This window comes from Morone saxatilis, unplaced genomic scaffold, assembly GCF_004916995.1.
Source record: "Morone saxatilis isolate NCDOM2014 unplaced genomic scaffold, NCSU_SB_2.0 Contig14, whole genome shotgun sequence".
Taxonomy (NCBI): Eukaryota; Metazoa; Chordata; class Actinopteri; family Moronidae; genus Morone; species Morone saxatilis.
The window spans coordinates 8291229-8300233 of record NW_023339696.1 but is presented as its reverse complement, the minus strand read 5'-3'; positions in this window follow the sequence as shown (position 1 = coordinate 8300233).

The window sequence follows — 9005 nt, the reverse complement described above, 5'->3', positions numbered from 1 at the left end:
TAGCTACTGCAACAACAAGCTAAGCTTTTAGCATGTTTATTGTTGGCTGATCAGTATTGGCTGTGCAAGTTATTACAATCTCATTTAATCTCATTTAATACACCAGTTGTACGGCAGGTTGAAGCGGTCCTGTTGTACCTGGATGGCGTTAGGATGTTCCAGTCTTGCTCATATATTACCAGTTAGATTGCCAAATACTGTATTACGCCTACTATCTCTGCAAATTGTCTTCAGTTTCTAGAACCATTTGTTTTGAGAGGGCTGGTAAATGAATTGTGTGACTGTTCATTTCACTTATTTCCCTTTCATTTTGAAATATGGACTGTAATATAAGCCTATGCTATAATGATTTCCATACTGTATGTAGATTTCCTTCAGATCAAACAATATTTCAGTATGTGGTTGTTAAAATAATTGTACTTGGAAGTTGTATTGATACTTGAGTGCACTGTTATCATTTATTTAAATTATTTTGTTCTTCCACCAGCTTTGATACATGATGCATCAAAAGTCAAATCAAAAGTAATTTCAATGACTGCCACAGTAAACTGTAGAATGCACATAGCCCATAGTGCTCAGAAATGAGTTCAATTTTTGTGCATGTATTAAATATTCAAGAAAGTATCATATGAATAAACAATAAAAAGTTATCACAGAGACAATGTGCTGAAGAAAAACTAAAGAACAGCCGTCAAGGAAAGCCCTAGATCTATCCAAAGCTCATTTGTCCTGATTGGATTCCACTTAATCTCACACTTTGGACTTGACCTCAAGTTGGCCAGTGGACTAGCCTAACTCTAACTCTCTGTACTTCAGGATAAGGAGACAGCGAGCTGCACAGAGGGAAGTTCAGAGAAACAGAGAGAGGAATGGCAGTGGAGGAGAAGCCGGGTGTGAAGAGCAGCAGCTCCATCGTCCCCTGCTTCCTGTTTGTGGAGGTAAGAAGCATAAACCAGCTATCGCATTTATCACCGTGTCTGTGAACAACACATTTTAAACATGAGAATAAAAAAAAAGAGTTCTTATTTTTCAAAGCATCATTTAGAGCATCTCCTCACCAAGTACCTTTATCCTGCTCATGTGGAATAATAGTGGATGAAGAGCCTAAAGTTATTTCTGGAGAGCGTCTTGTAGATCTTACACGTCGTGATCATATCTCTGTTCCTGTTTCTCTGGGCTTTAACTCATGATTTATCTCTTCGATTGCCTGTCCTGTCAAGGAGGAAAAACCTTTGTGGCTCTGAGATTTGACTCTCTATCTAACCCCCCTGCTTTCCTCTCCTCTCTTCTCCTCTATCTAAGCCTCAGTGGTAAATATTTCAGGCTGAACAGTAGAGTTTGGGACAGCTCAGCAAACACGCCCTCTGTTACTGACATTCCCACTCGGTGTCACACATCCCGCCCTGTTCCAGCACCAGGGGCAGCTGAGGCTTTGCAAAGTGGCTACAGTTGTTCTGTGGCGTGTTGAGCATTTTCCAGCATATTTGTGAACTGCATGATTCATTAAGGTGGTTGCGGATGTCACAGCACGGAGAGAGTGGATTTTCAGCAGCTGTACTGTGGGCTTTGGAGCTGGGTTGTACAGATCATGCCAAAGGTCATTTTCTGTGGTAGACCAAGAATGCTCATAGGAACACACTAATGCTTTGCACGCACGCACGCCATACGCACGCATGCGCACACCATGCACACACACTCCCCACCATTTCATCCAGCATGCTCTGCATTGTTGGTGAGAGCAGTCAGACAGATGACTCAGAGGGCAATGGAAGTCCAAGGGCCTTCACCAAATTGTAACTGAGGTGGAGAAAAAAAATTAACTGGTGAGGTAATCAGACTATCTGTAATCTAATTATACAAACCAAGCAGTTCAGAAGCTCATTGGCTTCAAGTAAGCCAACCATCAGCTTTTCTGCTGTCTCCTCGCATTCAGAGCACTGTTCTATACCAGATTCAGATAAGGGAAGCTGCTTGTGTTGCATTGCAGGTGCATCATGATGTAATGCAGATGTTACGTCATGTTGGATTTACATGTTTGGATTCACTTCCATACTGTCAGTGTGTGTGAAGGCAAACTGTGTGTATTTTGGACTGTGTTTTAGATATATATGTACTGTCTGCATTGTTAACCCATTGCATTAATGAATCCAAGTTTTCACGATTGATTCTAATGAGATTATAACCTAAAACTGTATAAATATCATCTAGAACAAAGCTAGTTTCTGTAGTGGTTCCTGATTGCGTCAAAAGTCATAGAGTTATAACTCAACTACAGACATACACATATATTTTTAGATTCACTGTGACTTACATTTTCCAATGTCACTATCTCAGAGGTCAGCCACAAATAAATGTCCTCAAATCCATAAATACATCCCCCAAACCCTCCAATTTATTAGAACTGTAGTTCAAATACTTAAAGAATGACTTCTTAATACCAAACATAGTAGGAGGAGGAGTTACAAAACCCATTAATATTAACTTTTATATTTAGATATTTGGGGGATGCAGGTATCAATTTTGTCTGAGGGAGGGCCCACAGTGTCAAACTTTAAAGAAACAACAACAACATAATTGCTAAACAAGATATCTGCCTTTTTCTTGAAATTCAGCAGTTTCAACAGTACACACACTGTTTTGCAGTTGGCTGTAAGTACATGTATCACGACCTGAGAGGGTGTATTAAAGCTGCCCTTTACCTGAACACCTCAGAAAGTCTTCACCTACTGTACTGTACTATACCTCTGTGCGTGCTTACACCCAAAGGATGGACCTGAATACAATAGTTACACTAACCCGCCCTGCCTATGTGAGCTTGTCTGCAAAAAACAGCTCCCTTTGGTTATAATACACTGTAAAAGCTCTCCATTAGGCCACTCCGCCATATGCCTCCCACACATCAGCTCTCAGCCCTCAAGTCTCAGTCAATTCCCTCGCTAACTCTACATCTATGTGTGTGTCTGTGTGTGTATGATAGAGAGAGAGAGAGTATTTCCATCTATTTGTATTGGGATGGAGAACCATAGCAAGCAATCAGGGCCAGAGAAAAGAGGCCAGCAGCCGTTACCTGTAATGCAGGACAGTGAACAAGGTTTTCTTCTGCTTGTAGACATGAAAGCATGAATGTGTGCATGGAAGCCAGAGAAAGAGCAAGCATAACAACAGCTTATTGTCACTGCATATATTATAGTAATATTCATGCATATATCAAAATAACCAATAAGAAATGTAAACCTTGTATGGAAATTCAGTGTAGTTCAGTGCAAATTATGTACAGTATTAAAGCTGCACCAACTTTGGAGGAGCCGCATGGGACTGGACTTATTATAAAGTGATATTGGTGACAGGCTTACCATAGAAATGTTTAAGTAAGAACAACAATGAGATAAGACAGATGTAGACAAAAGAATACTTCTAATTTCTAGCCGGCCACTGTGGATTTTATTGGCTGAAATGACACAGCTTGTATCAGCTGTAGCTACCAAGCTAATTAAACTTATAATATAATAGCTTTTGCTTTTGTTTCATCTTGACTTGTTTTAAACCGCTACATGTCCCAAGTCAGCATCATCACAGTTGATGATAAATGTAGAGGACATAGAAATACTGTAAATAAACCTGTTCTTGTACTGCAGTATAGTGGATGTTAGATGTAAGAATGTAAGATCAGTGTACCTGAAAAAACCCAGACAGAGCAGCTAATGTTATTCTAAACTTTGTTATAGGAGTGGTCTGGAAGTGTTTTGAGTATTTGGAGTTTGGTTGATTTTAATTTTTGTTTAATGGTAACTTTATTTTTTTATATTTCTGTAAATTTCCACATTTACTGGAGCATGGATAATTAAAAAGTCAGTCTACATGTAGAAGTAAGGAATTTAGCCAAAACATTAAACTGCCTTGATGTCAGCTACTGGCTCTAGTTATTATTTAGTGTTATTTGCAGCAATTTGCACACTGCATGCAGGGCAATCTAATTTACTGTGGACAGGCAAAACACATTTTAATGCGAGGTGTAAACAGATATGATATATTATTCGACTTTTAGATATAATCTAGCAACTAGACTTAGACTGATGCAAATTTGAAATCAGGCCACTGAGTCAAAGTATGCCTTTATCTCATTACTGATGCTGTTGCTAAGCAGACAGCAACATCACAGAGTTCTCTCTCTTACTTGCTCCTTCTAACAGTCCAGTTTCCATTCAGGCATCAGAGTTTTTACAATGGTTTTCTAATTCTTAAATCTGAAATATAATATTAGTAGATGCTTTCATATTAGAAAGATACAACCCCTATATTGCACCGTATTGTTTACATTAATCTTTGAAATGATCTTATACTCAATAAAGACCTTAAGTACCATGATGTTGATGACAGGATATTCTTTCTTGGCAGACAAAAGGGAAAGTCAGGTTATATGTATTGAGTGTAAAAGGAGGTTTTAGGTTCTATATCTGAAGCAATGATGTGTTGCCAGAGGCAAAAGCAACTGAAGAGGTCAAAATAGTAAAGTGAAAATTTTTGTCATCTAGGCTGAAAAGACAGTTAGAAGTACAGGCAAGCAACCACAGGATTGAGCAGAAATGATTTATTTTGCACTGTTACTCTCCATTAAGCCACTACTCAGTGTGTGCATTTGATGGCTTTGAATACTCTGGTACTGGTTCTGCTGATGCTGTCCAGAAATATAAAGCTGACTGTTTTCTCTGCTTCCCTGCTCTCCAACACCCTGTCTCACACACACACTACTGCAGGCAGGTTGCCAGTCTGTTGCAGGCCCACAAACACAGTCACACCCTCAATTGCAATTCAGAGAATTCGAATCACATGCATAATGTTACCTATATGTCTCCCATGAATCCAAGATGCAAACTCAAGTTGCAAGAGCTTTTTGTTGTGAGCCACTGAGCCACTCTGCTGCCTTAAATAAGATTACTATTGTTGACTGCAAGGTGCTTCCGTGGTTAGTGCTGTCAACACTGTAGTGAGGGGGATTCAGGTTTGACTCCCGGGTCTCTCTGCGTATTCTGTGATTGCCAGGAGTTTATGCAGCCTAGTTTCTGGCTACTGCAAGCTGCCCGTAGCCATAAATGTGAGTGAGAACTATGGTCAGTCTATCCGTGTTAGCCCTGTGATGGGTACATGAGCGTTCCCCTTGTCCTTGCGTGTGCTGAATCAGGTTATGTCCCAAGTGACTCAGAGAACAGAAAAACTAAATTTAAAAACAAATAAAGTATTCATATAAAAAATAATGAACGCAGCCTGTAATATGCATAGTAAACACAGCTCTTGCTTCAGTGCAATGAAATGTACGGAGCAATGTCAGTGAACTATTAATAAGTTAGAATTCGAGAAATTGGCTTTTGGCCTGAAGGCGCTGAGGGGGAAAAGTTAAAGGAATAGTTTGACATTTTGGGGGAATAAGCTTCTTTCATGTCTGTGCGATATATATGAAGCTTTAGCCAGCAGCTGTTCAGCTTAGCTTAGCTTAGCATAAAGACTGGAAACAGGAGGACACCGCTAGCCTGGCTCTGTCCAAAGGCAACAAAATGTGCCTACCAGCACCTCTAACCTCTGTTACTGATTAACACGTTATGTCTTGTTTGTTTAAGTCGTACAAAAAACCATGTGTAAGAATGACAAGTCGTGATTTAAACAGGGTCACGTGCGGTCCTATTTAATGGCCATACGCAGGGACTTCTGGGATCTTACTCTTGTCAAACTGTTCCTTGCAATTGCGGTTGAAACTGATTCGGCCTGTGATGAGGAAAGGGTCGGTACAGTCTATCAGCCATGTACCTCCACACCCTCAGCATTTAATGTGTTGGTGTGTGTGAGTGTGTGTGAGTGTGTGTGAGAGAGAGAGACAAATGTGACAGTGATCCTTACCAAGCCAGAAGGACCTGCTCTTTTATTTAGCCCCACACCTCATCAGCAGTTACCATGGAAACCAATCAGCCCGACTCATTCTCCATCTCTGCTCTCTTTCTTCTGACTCCTTTCATCCTCCCTGCCCTAATCACAAGTCACAACCTTTTCTATCAGTGCTACCCACTCAGCCATCTTGTTCTGCTTGTCTCTCCTATTCCCTCCATTTTGCTCCATCATTTCCCATTTTTCAGTGTGATTCCCCGCCGGCACTCATCTTTTGTCTCGGATTTTGTGCAGATTTCTCCCTCCCATTCATAGAAGCACAGATACTGACATCACCTATCATTAATCTCTGATTAATCCTGTTTCAGTGTGTACAAATCCATGTCATGATCGCCCTTCCTCATCTAATAAAATTCTGTAATACTGCTGATGATACAATTAAATTAATTCTTCAACCTTTTCACCCCAGGAACAAACATGAATTAGTCTGGCACAGTTCATTTACATATTGAAGATATGTTTGCTGAAAATACAAATATTCAGTGCCCTCTGGGGACACGCAAGCAAATATGCAGTTTAAAAGTAATTTCTGTTTAAAGCTAATCTACTGTGTGCTTCAGTGAAGAGGTGTAATGGAGAATACAGCTTTCTATTGTGAAGAGTCTCTGATTAGGCACTTATCCAGACCAGTGGAGGGGCGAACATAAAACCCCATTCCACCACTGTAAATACTTTTTACAGCCCTGCTTTCAGCTATGTAGGCTGCTGCCACTGTCATGTGCCACACTGTGAACTGTTTAATATCACCTTCTGACCTGTATTAAAAATTTGTTGCACCATTTTCGCTGCAGCTTTACCCTTGGCCTTTTCATGCCAGCTGTGGTTTAGATTATTTGGGATTTTTATCAGTATAGATCTGCACTTTTGGCATTTACAATATCATCATATGGGAGGATAGCGTGACAGGGAAGGTTCTAGTAATTTCTTTCACCCTGCTTTTATATTTTATTCCAGCCTTCCCTTGTGACATTTGTTTTTAAGAACATGATAATACATTTAGATTCTCCAATTCTGCTTCTTTTATGCTTATTTGGAAATCCTTATATAAGGCCAATAAACATAAATAAGTCCATATCCCAAATAACAGTCCTTGAGCAGTCCAATATCTTTAAATAGGCAATTACAAAATGTTTTACAGAGGCACACAAGGTCCTCGCTTTATTTAAATTAAATGAAATCGAATATTCAACCCCTTCCAAATAATGTTCATACAGTCCCCTAACTTAAATTAATGATATGAGCCTGAGGTGGAGTGGCTGCTCAGGTGAAATCACATTGAGGTTTTTAGCCCAATCCTTTGAAGAGCTCAAAGCTGTACCACACACTGATCCGCCCATTTTGCAGATCCACTAGTGTTGGTGTGGCCTTCTCTTTTGCCATCATCTAAATTAAACCATATTTAAGGAGCCAATGTCTTAATTTTCCCTGAAATCCCCTATTTTAAAAAAACTCGAAATCTGTGGATAGTTATCTTACATTAATCTTATGGACAGGAATAAGGAAATCTGCAGACTTTTCTATGTTTTTAGTGCTTTTCATAGCAGAAGTGTGGACAAATGGTACAATCTGTGGTGCTTGTTGGGGTTTATATAGCATGAATATATTCCTTTGGTGAACCCAGTACTCTGATATGATTTAGGAAGAGCGAGCGGAGAAAGGTTGGGGCAATTTCTCCACCAGAGGGCACTGCTGTAACACAACTGAAGCTCCATTACAAGATACACATCTTGTGTTTGCAGCTTTTTAATGTTTCACATAGTTTTAAACCTGCTGTATCAAGAGGAGTTTTGACATAACCATCACAAGTTTTTCGTTTCTTTTTTTTCTCACATAATTTACTTTGACACTTAGGGAGGGAAAAATAGATTTTTTCGGATGAGTGTCTGTGTCACGTACACGTACACACACACTCACACACACACAAATTCTCACAAGCCTCATTAGCACCTGAGCAACCTGCAGAGATTATACAGAGAACACATTAGCGTGTCTTTGGCTGCCTCCTCCAACTTTATAAATAGACCAGTGTGTTTAATGGTGGGTAACACTCTGGCAGCTTCACACCTGTCACAGGAAGTCTGCATCTAGGCAACAAAGACCCCTCCCCACACAAACACTCACAAATAGGCATGAACATACATAGTTTTAGGTAGACACACAAACATTCTAATAATCACATTGGGATACAATAAAACTGCACCAGAGACAAAGACAGACATGCAACCTAAAGCATATGCATATATAGTGTCTCTGAGGTGTGATCAAGCAAATTAAATCAGATGTAACAAGAGAGCAGCTGGTAAACTTCATAAGCAGGACCTACTGTTTGATACTATGTGGCAGCTTTAAATTGATGCTGTGATGCATAACAAGCCAAAGAGACTATGAGACCTTCACACTAATGAATAATAAGCAGAGTGTCCTTTTCTTGTCTGACTATAATCACCAAAACTTTTTCACCTCAGCCTATTGCAAATAGTTCTTCTTGTCCGAACTTTGTTTTTACACTTGAATACAGTTGGCTGATAATATTACAACTCAGCTTGTGAGTTTGGTAGTTTTACTGCAATTGAATGAAAAGATTTAGAGCTATACTGTATGTTGAGAATTTAATAACTTTTGGATTTATTGAATCTTTTTAAACCAGTCAGACAAAAATAAAAAAACAGTTCTTCTTCTAACAACATGAGCCTGTAGAAAAACTCAAATCTGTTTCTGTTTCCATACAGTTACTGAAAACATGTTTTGAGGCCTTGATGAGTTTTCCTCCTCGCTAGATGTGTAATGATTTAACCTGTGGTAACTCCAACAATTTCTTTAGGCTAGGGTTGTTCTATATTTTTTATTGTAAGCAAATTCAATGAAAGTCCGAAACAATGCTTTAGTCTGTCTCTTGTTGTACTGTTGTTGTACTTTCTGACTCCCCTGTGCTGTCTTTGGCACTAAACCCCAAGCCTATTTGTTCCTACTGAAGTTGTGATGTGTGAATAGCTGCACTAATCAATATATGTTTTACTGTTGGCTAAAGAGCCAGGTATTTCTGTCAGGAGATGATAAAGACCGAAAACTGG